Genomic DNA, 15200 nt, shown 5'->3' with positions numbered 1-15200 from the left:
AACTTTGTCGATCTGATTCGTCCAATCTTTGTTTAGATTAAAATCACCCATGATTATTGCCATACCTTTCTTACAAGCCCCCATTTTTTCTTCCTGTGTACCCTGTGTTGTTGCTGTTAGGGGGCCTACAAACTACTCCCACAAGTGACTTCTTACCTTTGCTATTTCTTATCTCTACCCAAACTGATTCTACATCTTGATCTTTAGAACTAAGGGCATCTCTCACTGTTGTCCTATGTCATCTTGAATTAACAGAGCTACCGCACCACCTTTTCCTAGCTTCCTATCCTTCCAAAATGTCAATCACCCTTAACTGTTCAGATCCCAGCCTTGGTCACCTGCCTCAGCAGTGCCGACCTCTCCCGGTGAGGCGGCCAAGGCTCTAGAGTGATTGGGCCATCAGCATCGCGAGTCCACCCACCATTCTTAATAGGACGGTGAACATGAAGGTGGCCAATTAGATCCCACGGTCTGGATCCCGGCAAGTGCTGGCTCGGGAAACCGATTTGGTCCTGACATCAGGATCCCTAAGCCCGCAGAAAAATCCTGCCCATAGTTGTAATACATGTATGCATTCTGTACATCTATAATTTTATTTAAAAAGGCAGATAATTTCAAACCTGAAAAAAGTATTTCCCAAAAAGGTAACTATTAATAAGCTAATGCGAAAAAGATCAGTTTGGGTCCCTTGCAATTACAGCTCTTTCTTTTAAGTTACCGGGTTAAGAACAAATATTTGGCCCAAAAAATGTTTATTGTTAAGCTACACTATGATGGGTTATGGGCATAGAGCCTACAAGGAGGGGAAAATAAAAGAGGGGGCACAATGGCCAGAAGTGTGATTGACTTATGTTACTAAGCTCAATGTGACACAAATTAATAGACCTTAAAGGCAGTGTAACACAAAAAAACACTCCTTCATCAGTGTAACACAGGTTAACAGCCCCTACTGGGTAACATATATTTTATGATAATGGGTATCTGGTTGTTCACATTACCAGATTGTTCAAAGTACTAAAAATACTTATCCAGGATCAGATATGGACAAAGAAAAGGTATTTTGATGATGGCATTATTATAAAATCCAGACCATATTGATCTATAAAAGTGTTACTGTATCTTTTTAAAAATAGAAATGAAAGTTGTTTGATTAACTGAGTTATCATAACCTATTTCTATTGTCTATAGGTTGGAAGGAAAAGGCCAGAGAAGCTGTTTTCTATCTGTTTGTGCATCTGCCATCACATCAGGGCCCTGCTGGATTTTGACACACTTGGTTACTTTCTAATTCGTCCACATAACGGGCTTCCTTTGCCAACTCTATCAGACTTAAATGCTTTGTGACACCTGTGTAGACAATGATATGTGAGCATGGTCAAAACCTCCAAAAGAACAGATTTAAATTTATCATCACTGTGACAGTTCCTAAATGAAACTGTTCAGTAATAGGAAGCTCAGGAGATCACAGAAAACTCATTTATAACCATGTAAGCAGAGATTCAGCCCCAGGCCTTGAACAGCATTCACACTGAAGGGTTCACAAATGTGGGGACTGGTGTTGCATTCATCTTTCTGATCGTAATCATTCTATTGTCGTTTTTCTTTGATTCACAGCATGTCAAAGTGACACTTGTGGATAATCACTCTTCTGAGTTTGATTTCCAATTATGGATTTCATTTCTCTTGAGGTTGATAATAGAAAAATAAACAAAGATTGGAGAAATGACATTTTTGAGGCGTCATTCATTCTAATCTAACTCTCGTGATAATAGCGTAATAAGAGCAAAACGTTACGGATTTGAACAGGGTCTTCAAAGAAATGGCCATTAACTAACTTTTTCAATTAAATTTCTGTATTAGCAGGCTCAAGGGGCCATAAGGCCTACTGCTGCTCCTTTTCTTATGACTTCATCTTAATGAGTACAATGCTGTTGGGGTATTCAGAAGACACTAATGCAGGTCAATAGAATTCAGTTACATATTCATAAAGATCAGAACTAAATTAATTAATTATAGAAAAAAAATCTCCATTTGGCTAAAAAAAATGTTAAAGTAGCTGCCCCATGTGATGTAGGTTTAAACAATAGAACATTATTTCTTGAAAAGAAAAACACTTACATCTTTTGCATATGTTACAGCAGTTAGGATTTTGCATTTAAAAATCTAGCACCATAGCTACAAAGCGACATTAATACATCTGTTGCACTGGATGTTTGTGCAGCAAGCATGAAAACAGGGTAACATCAAGATGCAAATATGTATAAGTAATTTCCTATGTTTTCGACCACTAACTGTTGGGATGTGGCCTTTCAGAAATATTTACCTTTACAGATATGCTTACGTGGAAAACTATAAATTATTGCAGTTATTGCTAGCTGAAGAACTTCTGCAGAGAAAAATCAGTAATATTCCACTCTGGGCACTGTTGCACCAGGACTACTGATCCATCGGCGCTGTATGAACCTGCTTTGCACTGAGCTGACTTGCACCAATTGCATAAAATCCAGGTGTACAGTGCATCGGAGCACACAGGGATTAGTGGACAGGATATGAGGCACAGCAGTCCTTAAAGGACTGTGACACATCCTTAAAGTGGCTCTGGGGGAGAAATGGAGCAAGTCACTGAAGTCAAACTCCTTTCAACGGAGCTGCTTTAGAATTGTTGCCATGGGTGGTCCAGTAAAAAAGGGAGAAGTTGGAAAGAGAAGGTGGATCTTTTTGGAGCTGAGGGCTGTCCTTAGTCAAGTGCACAGCCAGAGCAACTTTGCATCGAGGTCAGAGGAAGAATTAATTTTGTCTGACCTGCGACCTGAACCTAAAGAGGAAGCAGGGGAAAAGATTGCTGGTCTCAGGAAGATTACCAAAGTAAGTATTGCTCATGTTGTGCTTAATTTACATTGTTCTCTTAAATTGTATTAACAGTGCCTCACTATAAGTTTGGTGCAACATCACAGAGAGACAACTTTTTCCCTTAGCGGAGGTGTCAATAACTAGGGGGCATAGATTTAAAGTAAAGGGCAGGAGGTTGAGAGGGGATTTGAGGAAAAACTTTTTCACCCAGAGGGTGATTGGAATCTGGAACACATTGCCTGAAGGGATGGTAGAGGCAGGAACCCTCACAACTTTTAAGAATTATTTAGATGAGCACTTGAAACACCATAGTAATCAAGGCTATGGGCCATGTGCTGGAAAATGGGATTAGATTAGATGGCCAGTACAAATACAATGGGCCAAAGGGCCTGTTTCTGTGCTGTATGACTCTATGACTCTAATGCACAGAACTCTAGCAAATGATCACTGTGCTTTCCAAATGTACAAGCAATCCTCGGTTTTCAAAAGGGCAATATGTGCTACTGCTATGACAATATGTTTATCCTGTGTCTTATTAAATATGATGAGCAAAGAATACCAAACCTACAGAGAAATCATGGGGATAATATGTCGGAGATGCCTGAGGTCATGCGTGGCTTTGCGCATGCAAAAGGAGTCCATTCAAGCCATGACATCTGCCATGTCCCAGGCATTTGAGTGTATGGCTTCCTCAGTGGTGAGTTTGGTGAGCTTTGTGGTGAGTCTGGTTGAGCATTTGAGCCATGTGCGATCTGACCTGCAGCCATGGGCTCCATGCAACAGGGAGGGGGACAAGGAACCTGGAGCTCCCTCCAGGTGACCCTTCCCTTCAGGGAGACAGGCAGGTTCCATCTTGCACCCAGATGGAGGAGGAGCAAATACCAGCTGCCTCAGGGCCTTCCTCTCAGTGGCACCTCCTCTTCCCCACTGACATTGATCCCCTTACCTCCAGCCAGCGAACCTACAGGAGATGCTTAAGTATTAGTGCTGGAGACCCCCCAGAGGAATGGAGCCCTCATGGCCCCATACCTCCAGAGGGTGCCCACCAAGGTCACCCAGACCAATGGGGCTGCACAATGAGCAGACTGTCTTGACCTCAGCTGCTGATGTCAGGGTTGCACCTAGATGTAATGGCAGAGAAAGGAAAATAAAGGAATTATGAGCACGAAGGTGTCACAGGTGGTTATGATAGTATAAAAACAAAGTATAATAGTTTGAAATATATTTAATTCATTTATTTTTTCATACATTCTCATTGATCATTTGAAACTAGTAATCTGAATAGGATAATGATTATGGTTGCCTATGGCTCGCACACATTTATTTATACTTTCAAAGGATTTTACAGAATCATTATTGTGTTGCTATAGTTGACATTTACACCTTCAGTTTTCAATGACAGCTGTTTGTTTAATGAAGATTTTTCACAGTATTCCTTAACAACAGGGGCCTTCCAATGCAAGTTCTATAAGCCCTCTCTTACAAGCTCTGTATAGTAACATCTGCAGCTCCATTGCAACCTGGATCAGTCTCGATGTGCTGTTCTAATCAAAGTGCTGTAACAGTGCAGCATCTTATATTCCAGGGGAAACACCCAGATGCCAGACACCATTAGCATGGAGACACAGGTAGTTCATAACAGAATGGGTGTTAAGCTCATCTTCACTGCAAGTGCAATTGTTGATGTTACTCGAGGCATGCTACTGCATTGCAGCAATGAAGCAGGTGGTGGGGGTATTTGAACATTCCACAAGGTTGAATTTTCATGCATTTGAGCTTTTACTGTTTTTATTTCAGATTTCCAGCATCCGCAATATTTTGCTTTTGTATTTTACTCTTTTCAATCTGCTTGCAGAGATGGCCACACATAACTGGCATCATCATATGCAATTAAGGGATTGTCTAAGTTGTGACCCTTGACCCTTCGTGAGGTGAAGGCTGTGGAGATTCTGTGCATCAAAGAAATAGAGAAAGTGAGATTGTGAGTTAGAGCTTGTGGCTATTATCTGTCTCTGGTTTTGATTGTTTATATTCTTACTCACACTCAATCATTCGTTTACACAAAGGCATACACTGCAGTCCTGCAGGATAACATGCTACAGCGTCTTGCTATTAATCTGTGTTTCAAGGGGTGCCGACTATCGGAATTCTAACATATGTTGTTCTGCTCCTAAGTGGCCAAGAGGATGGAATGGCTGAACCGAGTGTTCAGCCTCACCAAACCACCTCACACCACCCTGCATCACTCACTCAAAGCTCCCATATAGAAAGCAAACAATGAAATAAACTTAGGAAAGCTGACATAGATGGGGTCCAGAATGAAGGAGCTCTCAATATCTTCTTTCCTTCCAGAACACAAAACAGCTGAACAAATTAATCAACAGCAGGACAAGGAAGGACTGAAATAGGTTTTTAAAAATTTGTTTCATTGGATGTTGGCATCGCTGGCCAGGCCAGCATTTATTGCCCATCCCTAATTGCCATTGAGAAGGTGGTGATGAGCTGCCTTCTTGAACCACTGCAGTCCATGTAAGGTAGGCACACCCGCAGTTATTAGGGAGTTCCAGGATTTTGACCCAGTGACAGTGAAGGAAAGGCGATATAGTTCCAAGTCAGGATGGTGTGTGGCTTGGAGGGGGACATGCAGGTGGTGGTGTTACCATGTATCTGCTGCACTTGTCCTTCGAGGTGGTAGAGGTCACGGGTTTGGAAGGTGCTGCCTGAGTAGCTTTGGTGCGTTGCTACAGTGCATCTTGTAGAAGGTAGAAATAAACATAGATACTTACAGTAAATTTTAATTGGATAGCTCTTTCAAAGAGCAAGTGCTGGCACAATGAGCCAAATGGCCTCCTTCTGTGCTGTATGATTCTATAATAAAACAGGTTCCTTTAAGATAAAGGCCTTGACATCTGGGAAGGAATATCCCATGCAGCACTCTTTTATACAGTCACTCCAAACCATTATGAGTCTATCTTCTACTTTAAATAATATTTAGGTTCTTAACGAGCCAAGTGCATGGCAAGTATGTAAACAATGTGCCATTGATTTTTGGCATATTCTGATGTACCCTATATAATAGTTGCTCTATCCTGTATCGTGTTAATGCCTGCTGTTTAGAAATGTTATTGGAGTTGATCAATACATTGTTGGCCTCTTATTATAAACTTCAAAGCGTTCTTGATGTTGTTGAGACAAAATGGCACACAAATTCCTTGGCTGGTCTTGCTTCCTAAACAAAATAACACTGTTTATGAAGGCAACATCTGCTCTGTTCATTTTTTTAAAATCGCTCACTCTTACATCTGGCAACATGCCAAAAATTGAATCATTATCATAATATTTTTCTGCACATATACCAAAGAAGTTGTAATCAATATATTTGCAATTAAGCTTAAGTAATCTAATTTAGATCAGTCAGAATCCAGAGTTCTATTCCTATTTACCACTAATGTACAAACACACTTACAGTTACACACACTATACAAAAGTAATCAATATACAACATTAGCACTGAATTGTTCAATATTGGAGAGAACAATCTCGAAGTTTGTATTGAGCAGCAATGAGCTTCAAACTGAATTATAATTCTGAAACCAACAGGATCAGATTATATCTAACTTTTTCTGGTTAGGATTCAGAGTAGTTTCCTGACATTACACTAGCACTGGTTAAATAAATGTAATTAGCATAATAAACATCATTAGCACTAAGGTTTTTACTTGAAAACACCACTTAGGACTCTTGCCTTTCTCCCGCTCTTTGACATCTTTAGATCCATGACTTCCTCCACTGATCATTCAACTCCCGTCTTTAGCTGATGGTTCTGCTCTACGTTTATTGAGTTCTTTCATATCACACAGTCCTCAGTGCTCACAGCTTTGAACACTCTCACAGTACAATGGTCAGGATTTCAAAATATTCAAATTCCTTACTTCTTCTTTTGACAATCTACAGACTTTTAAAACTCAGTATACTATCGTGAATCATAACTGCCTAATTTCCCTCAACCTTTACGTCTTTCAACCTAGATGATACTCTACACTATGGGCCTTGGACCTTCAACTTGATATTTCAAATGAACAAAAATAGTTCTTGATCAGCATAAAATAAAGTCCTGTGTTTTTAACTGGTTCTCAAGCAATGTGTTTTTAAAGTGATTAAGAGGAAAACAATGAAACAGATTGGGATTCTAACTCATTAATTAATATTCCACTTTGGGAATTATCTGAGTGAAGTCCAGCAGAAGGATGTTTTAACACTGCTGGAAATGGTTTATTGCTTTGTTAACATTCATACAAATATTTAAATACAAATCTGTGTCATGGCTGAACTAGTTGCCTTCCATATGATCGAAATTGAAATTTGCACGGACCAGTATGTGACTTTTATGGCTTTCACTCTAATTACTTTTCCATCAAAGCTTAATTAGACTGACAGGGCTTAGAATTCTCCGATGGTTGGTATTTTGTCTTAGAAAATTGAGATGAAAGCAGTCGGCCCAAATTACTATCTCCATTATAATTGTTCTTTCTCACTACAACTTTACACATATATGCTTCAAAAGTCAAACATAATAACTACATAAATAATTTATTTTCAAATAAAATTGTATCATTTCAAGGGAATAAATGTTGAATGTATTTATTGTTTGATGCTTAGAAGGTACATAACATGTCTAGAGCAAATGAATTTCAACCTCCTGATGAAAACTATGACAACTGTTGTGCGACTAGACTGATGATATCAATGCCTGTGGAAATGAGGTTTCAAGTATGAAAATCAAATTGCATTGTTTTAAGATGAATGTAAAATATTTACAAAGTTCAAACAAGAAATGCCTGGCTGTATACATTCCAGGTATTCTTTAACTGGAGAGAAAGCCCATCAAAACTCATGAATGACATGCAATAGTTGATCATTACAGCTGAGATATCTGCATTAGATTAGCACACTGATGTTGTTCTGGAACTTAGAGGCTTTCTGGTATTGTTCATAATAACTGGGTGCATAAAGACTGGGCTCACAAGCAGAGACAAAGAGGCTGCTGCTGCTGTGATTAGATTTATACAATTTTACAATGCTGTTATCAGGGATGTAGAAGCAGTGTTTAGTTGACTAATGGCCTCTTTAATGTCTTGATGCTTTCACCTTAATTTTTTATAATGGGTTTAACAAAATTTGATATGGTTATAAGACCAAAAATAACATTTTATTATAAAAGTGTTATCTGGACTGGCAGATGGGTAAAAGACAATAGTCAAACATTATGTAAAGCTGTCCAATGTAGATATTCTTTTTTAATGAAATTACTTTTATAGACACATAAATATAATGCAAACCATTTGCAAAACACTTCAGTTTTATTGGAATATGCCTTCACTGGTGGTGTAAATGCTAGTCTCCTGATAAAAGTCTTACCAATGTTACTAACAAAATCATTGGCTTACATATTGTTATATATTTGGTTCTTTATGCTGCCACCATATACAGTTTGGCCAGAAAGGTTTTTAGACTGCATTGTTTAAACATTAATCTTTATTGCAGAGTAACTATATACACTCCACACTAGCCTGTGTGTCTCCCTCAAAAGCCACGCTGTAACTGTTCTCGAGTCTCTCCCACATGATCTCTTACATCATTCATGGTGGGCGGTAATCTTTACATTCTCTCAAGATTAACCCTTTGATACCCTTATACTACACACATCAGTATGAAATCTGACCTAAATCTAAAGCTGTTACTTAAGCATCAGTCTTGGCTCAATGGTAGCACTCAGTCAGAAGGTTGTGGATTCAAGCCTCACTCCAGAGACTTCAGCATAGAGTGTGGTACTGAGGGAATACTGCATTGTTGGAGAATATGGGAGAAAAATTGGTTAAGGACTGAAAACAGGCTCCAGGATCATAATGTGTGTTTAATCCACTCCTGTTGTTTCTGATGCAGGCGGAATACAAACTTCATGCTGCCTGCTCATTTAAATGATTGCAATGTGCAGATAGCACTAAGTGCATTGCCAAGTGGGTGCATGCCTGAGCAAGCTGTGCAAAATTGTGAGAGGCTATCATTAGTTCAAGCTAGCCTACAATACTTAAAGCCATCCTGCATCTCTTCAAGATGCATTTTGGCTGGAGTAGGTACTAGAAGTCATTCTAGAAGTCAATTTGATCTGGGAAAGACACAGGAGTGGCATAACACGGCAGAAAGTGGGCTACAAGGTTCTCCAGAGCAGCACTGGAAGACTTGGTGCAGGAGATGGACAAGAGAAGACAGGGCCTCTATCCATATACAGCCAGGAAATCCTCCAGCCAAACTTGGACAAGGCTGTGGGAGCAGATAGCTATGCAGATCAATGCTAGGAGTCTAGTCCCCAGTACCTGGATGCAGTACTGCAAGTTCAATGACCCCACATGAGTGGTCAAGGTCAGTGAATGCATCTTCAATTTTTTTTTTATTCATTCATGGGATGAGGGTGCTGCTGGCTAGGCCAGCATTTATTGCCCATCATTAATTGCCCTTGAGAAGGTGGTGGTGAGCTGCCTTCTTGAACCACTGCAGTCCTTGGGGTGTGGCTACGCCAACAGTGCCTTTGGAAAAGAGTTCCAGGATTTTGACCCAGTGACAGTGAAGGAACGACAATATCGTTCCAAGTCAGGATATTGTGTGGCTTGGAGGGAAACATGCAGGTGGTGGTGTTCCCCATGCATCTGCTGTCCTTGTCCTTCTAGGTAGTAGAGGTCATGGGTTTGGAAGGTGTTGTCGAAGGAACCTTGGTGAGTTGGTGCAGTGTATCTTGTAGATGGTACACACTGCTGCCACTGTGCATCAGTGGTGAACGGAGTGAATGTTGAAAGTGGTGGATGGTGTGCCAATCAAGCGGGCTGCTTTGTCCTGGAAGATGCTGAGCTTTTTGAGTGTTGTTGGAGCTGCACCCATCCGGGCAAGTGGGGAGTATTCCATCACACTCCTGACTTGTGACTTGTAGATGGTGGACAGGCTTTGGGGATTCAGGAGGTGAGTTACTTGCCACAGAATTCCCAGCCTCTGACCGGCTCTTGTAGCCACAGTATTTATGTGGCTGGTCCATTCAGTTTATGGTCAATGGTATTCCCCAGGATGTTGATAGTGGGGGATTCAGCGATGGTAATTCCATTGAACATCAAGGAGAGGTGGTTAGATTCTCTCTTGTTTGAGATGGTCATTGCCTGGCACTTGTGTGGCGCGAATGCTACTTGCCACTTACCAACCCAAGCTATATCCTTACAAATTAATTATTAGCCTCTCACACTGCTCAGTGCACCACATCCCCTTCATGCTCCTTCCAACAATCTCTATCACTCACGACTCATACCTAATATTCATGACTTCACCATAACTTCACACACTTAGCACTGCTGCAAGCCTCACACCCATATATTACAGTTTGCACACACTGCAAACTATTCAACCATGGCAGGCACCTAGACACATTGCACCATACTCACTGACACACTTCCCTCTCTCTTGTAGGACAAAGTAGCGCAGAACCATAGGCAGAAGCGCCTTACGGGCAGGGGATTTGCACGGCTACATTTCCTCACCCTTATGGATGAGACGATGCTCACAATCATTGGAGTGGCCATGACTGAGGTCGTGGCCAACCTCGGGACTGAAAGCATTGAAGATGATGGTGTGTTCTAACTTAATCCATCTTCTCAAAACCCACTTCCTGCTCATCCCACAAGCTCTTTTGACTTACAAGCTGCAGATGGTCTAAGCCTGCACCTTCCGTCGCCTTCGCCTCCATGCTCACTTCTTTGACTAGGACTCCTCCCCCTGACCAGCGGACCCATTCACCCGCCTCCAGCATTCCCCTTCTACCTGGACCCCTCCCTCTGGCCTCTTACCCGCCCTTGATCCTTTAATTGAAAACTGTTGGCGAGTCATGGGCCGTCGTAATTTCTCTACCCCTCCTCACTCACTCTAACCTGCCCCCCTCTGAACTTGCCGCACTCCATTCTCTCAGTTCTAACCCTGACATTGTCATCAAACCTGCAGATAAGGGTGACGCTGTTGTCTGGCGGACCAACCTCTACTTTGCAGAGGCTCAGCCCAACTCTCAGACACTTCTTCCTACCTCCCCCTGGACCATGACCCCACCACCAAACATCAAGCTACTGTCCACAGAACTGTCACTGATCTCATCTCCTCTGAAGATCTTCCCTCTACTTCTTCCAACCTCATAGTCCCACAACCCCAGACAGCCCGCTTCTACCTCCTTCCCAAAATCCACAAACAGGACTGTTCCGGCAGACCCATTGTTGCAGCCCGTTCCTGCCCCACTGAACCTATTTCTTCCTATCTTGACTCTATCTTTTCTCCCCTGGTCCAGTCTCTTCCCACCAACATCTGTGACTCTTCTGACGCCCTACGCCATTTTGACAATTTCCAGTTTCCTGGCCCTAACCGCCTTCTCTTCACTGTGGACGTCCAGTCTCTCTACACCTCCATCCCCCACCAGGACGGTTTGAGGGCTCTCTGCTTCTTCCTTGAACAGAGGCCCAACCAGTCCCCATCCCCCACCACCCTCCTCTGCCTGGCTGAACTTGTTCACACATTGAACAACTTCTCCTTCAACTCCACTCACTTCCTCTAAGTAAAATGTGTTGCTATGGGTACCCGCATGGGTCCCAGTTATGTCTGTCTTTTTGTGGGGTATGTCGAACATTCTTTGTTCCAGTCCTACTCAGGCCCCCTCCCCCAACTCTTTTTCCGGTATATTGATGACTGCATCGGTGCCATTTCCCGTTCCCGCCCGGAACTAGAAAACTTGATTAACTTTGCTTCTAATTTCTACCCTTCTCTCACCTTCACATGGTCCATGGTCCATCTCCAACACTTCACTTCCCTTCCTTGACTTCTCTGTCTCCATCTCTGGGGATAGGCTGTCTACGAATGTTCATTATAAGCCCACCGACTCCCACAGCTACCTCAACTACACTTCTTCACACCCTGCCTCCTGTAAGGACTCCATCCCATTCTCCCAGTTTCTCCGTCTCTGACGCATCTGCACTGATGATGCTACCTTCCACGACAGTGCTTCCGATATGTCTTCCTTTTTCCTCAACCGAGGATTCCCCCCACTGTGGTTGACAGGGCCCTCAACCATGTCCGGCCCATTTGCCGCACCTCTAGCCTCACCCCTTCCCCTCCCTCCCAGAACCAAGGTTCCCCTTGTCCTCACTTTCCACCTCACCAGCCTCCAGATCCAAAGGATCATCCTCCGCCACTTCTGCCATATCTAGCGTGATACCACTACCAAATGCATCTTCCCCTCCCTTCCCCTGTCAGCGTTCCGAAGAGATCATTCCTTCCACGACACCCTCGTCCACTCCACCCTCGTCCACTCCTCCATTACCCCCATCACCTCATCCCCTGCCCACGGCACCTTCCCCTGCAATTGTAGGAGGTGTAATATCTGACCATTTACCTCCTCTCTATTCACCATCCAAGGCCCCAAACACTCCTTTCAGGTGAAGCAGCGATTTACTTGTACTTCTTTCAATTTAGCTCACAATGTGGTCTCCTCTACATTGGGGAGAACAAACGCAGATTGGGTGACCGCTTTGCGGAATACCTCCACTCAGTCCGTAAGCATGACCCCGAGCTTCCGGTTGCTGGCCATTTCAACAATCCTCCCTGCTCTCATGCTCACATCTCTATCCTGAGATTGCTGCAGTGTTCCAGTGAACATTAACGCAAACTCAAGGAACGGCACCTCATTTACCGATTAGGCACACTACAGCCTGCCGGACTGAACATTGAATTTAATAATTTCAGAGCATGATGGGTCCCCCTTTTTATGCTTAGTTATTTTTTCTTTTTCCTTTTTTATTTAGTTATTTTATTTTAGGTTTTTCAGTTTGTTTAGTTTGTTTGCACTGTGCTTACCCACTGTTTTGGTTTTTTTAATGTGTTTTTTATGTTTGTGCTTGGAGTGGTCTGTGCTTTACAATCATTCACACCCTCTCTGTACTAACGCTTTATCTTTCAGCACACCATTAACATACCATTCGCCTTTGTTTCATGACCTTCTGGTCAGCTATTCTCTGTGACCTTGTCTTATCAACACCTTCACCTTTGTTATCTCTTGCCCCACCCCCGCTTTACTTGCTTAAAACCTTTTACATTTCTAATATTTGTCAGTTCTGAAGAAGGGGCTCTGACCTGAAACATTAGTTCTGCTTTTCTCTCCACAGATGCTGCCAGACCTGCTGAGTATTTCCAGAATTTCTTGTTTTTATTATCTAAGTATGTACCTCTTGGCCCCACCTCCCCACTCCCTCAATCGCAACCCTACACTTGTGCATTTGTTCTTTCAAATACTTAAGAACTGCCACCAGATCAGGCAGTAATGCAGGAGCAAGAAGTGAAAGGATGTGAAGAGACTGTTGAGGATGAAACACTATCACACAATCTCATACTCGTAGCTAACAGTTCAGATACTGGTAGCATGCAAACATTAGAGGGTAGCATAGAGGTGGCGGGCTGGATTTTATCCAGCCCTTCGGGTCGGGTTGGGAGGTGGGGATGCACACAAAATGGTATGGGATGATGTTGGGCGGTGTGCCCGATGTTGTCCTATCCCATGCCATTTTGTCTGCAGTGGGCACTGCAGTGGATGGGAAGTCCACTTGGAGGCCAATTAAGCCATTAAGGGCCACTTAAGGGCTGCCCACTACCTCCGCTGGCATTTAGCCACCATTTGGAGACATCGCCAGGTGAGATCTGGTGGCTGCTAGAGAGCTCGGGGGTGGGGGGGGGGTGTCCCTCCTCTGGGGGCAATCCATGGCACACAGAGGGTCCGCCCAGCTTCAAAGGCCGCCCCTCATAACAAGACCCGCCCCTGCCATCACCAATCAACACCCCACCTGCCGAACTGGCCCAGTGACACTGACCCCTACTTACCTTGGTTCCAGGGTCTCCTCCATCTTTGCTGCTCCAGGCCTCCTGCAGTAGTGGCACTGGCCACACTCCCAGTGGCACTGCTGGTACCAATGAGCTGCTGTAGTCCTCCAATTGACCAGCAGCTCTAGGGGTGAGATTTTGTTCCTTAGAGAAATGGCATCCCCGATAGCAGGGACTTAATTGCCGTTGAATTCGGCTGGGGGTCCAATGGAGGGCCAAGGTGGGGTCAAGCCCTGCCTACTGACCCGTCACTGGGATCCCTGTCACTGATATGAAATGCAATCTGGGGTCTGCACGTCATAAGTGATTGGCAGACAAGCCAGGGGGCAAAGATAGTGCATGTGAGTGAAGGCGAGATCGCACACGGGTTCTGCTGCAGAGGACAGATGAGGATTTCAATGGGGTGACATACAGGAATAGGCTGATAGGTATGCACACAGAAATTCTTGGTGCATTGGCAGGCTTGCCAGAAAGCCTGTGGTCACTGTCAAGGAGCATGGACAAGTCCAGCTCCAACCTTGCGCATGGCTTTGTACAGGGCTTATAGCCAGCCCATCCTTTCCAGTGTGGAAGCGATGACCAAATCCATGAGAACAGCTGCAGACCCAACCATGATGCAGTGTCTGATGGCCAATGTCTCAGCTTCCATTGCAGCACAAGCAGAATCCACTCAATGTCTCAGTGCTCCAGTGGAAGCTCTGAATGAATTCACACAAGTTCAGGTTTCTGCCATGCAGGCTCAGACGGCAGCTATCATGGCTGTGGATATCAGTGCTCAAAGGGGTTTGCAGGATCTCACAGCAATCCAGCAATCTGTCCAACAGTTTACTTGGATTTCTGAAGTGCCACCCTGAGGGAGTGGAACTGGCTCCATGGAGCATGAACCTGCTGTCCTCTCTTAGAATGACAGCATTTGCCCTCCCATCACTGTCTGTCTGCTCGTGCCCTTGTCATTGCCTGTCAATCAGTCAGCCCAGACTACTGCCACCCATGACGAGCTAATACAGTCCCAAGCCAGGCCTTCTAGGGCCAGAGGTGCATGAGGTCATCCTACAAGGCCAACCGTAGCTTCCCCACTGAAAATCAGCAGCCACCGCCAGCCGTGCTGGAGCCACTGGAGTAGCACTGCATAGGAGCACTAGGCCAGGCAAAGGTACCTGCAAGACAAGGGAATGCATAAGGGTGATTAGGTGACTTTTTTAATGGACTATTCAATGTTTTTTTGGATAAAATTGGTTTGGAATGTTTGTTTTGTGGTGGCATGTGGCCAAGTGGTTGCTGGAATGGTCAGTAACAAAGGGATGGTAAAGTGTAGGCCTGTTGTTGAACGGTGGGTTTTAGGTTATGTTTGCTGGCAGTGCAGTCAAATGAGCCAATCACAGACAGCCCGGTCAGAAAGGGGATGT

Source organism: Heterodontus francisci, chromosome 12 (assembly GCF_036365525.1).
Source record: "Heterodontus francisci isolate sHetFra1 chromosome 12, sHetFra1.hap1, whole genome shotgun sequence".
Classification (NCBI taxonomy): Eukaryota; Metazoa; Chordata; class Chondrichthyes; order Heterodontiformes; family Heterodontidae; genus Heterodontus; species Heterodontus francisci.
This window is presented reverse-complemented; position numbering follows the sequence as displayed.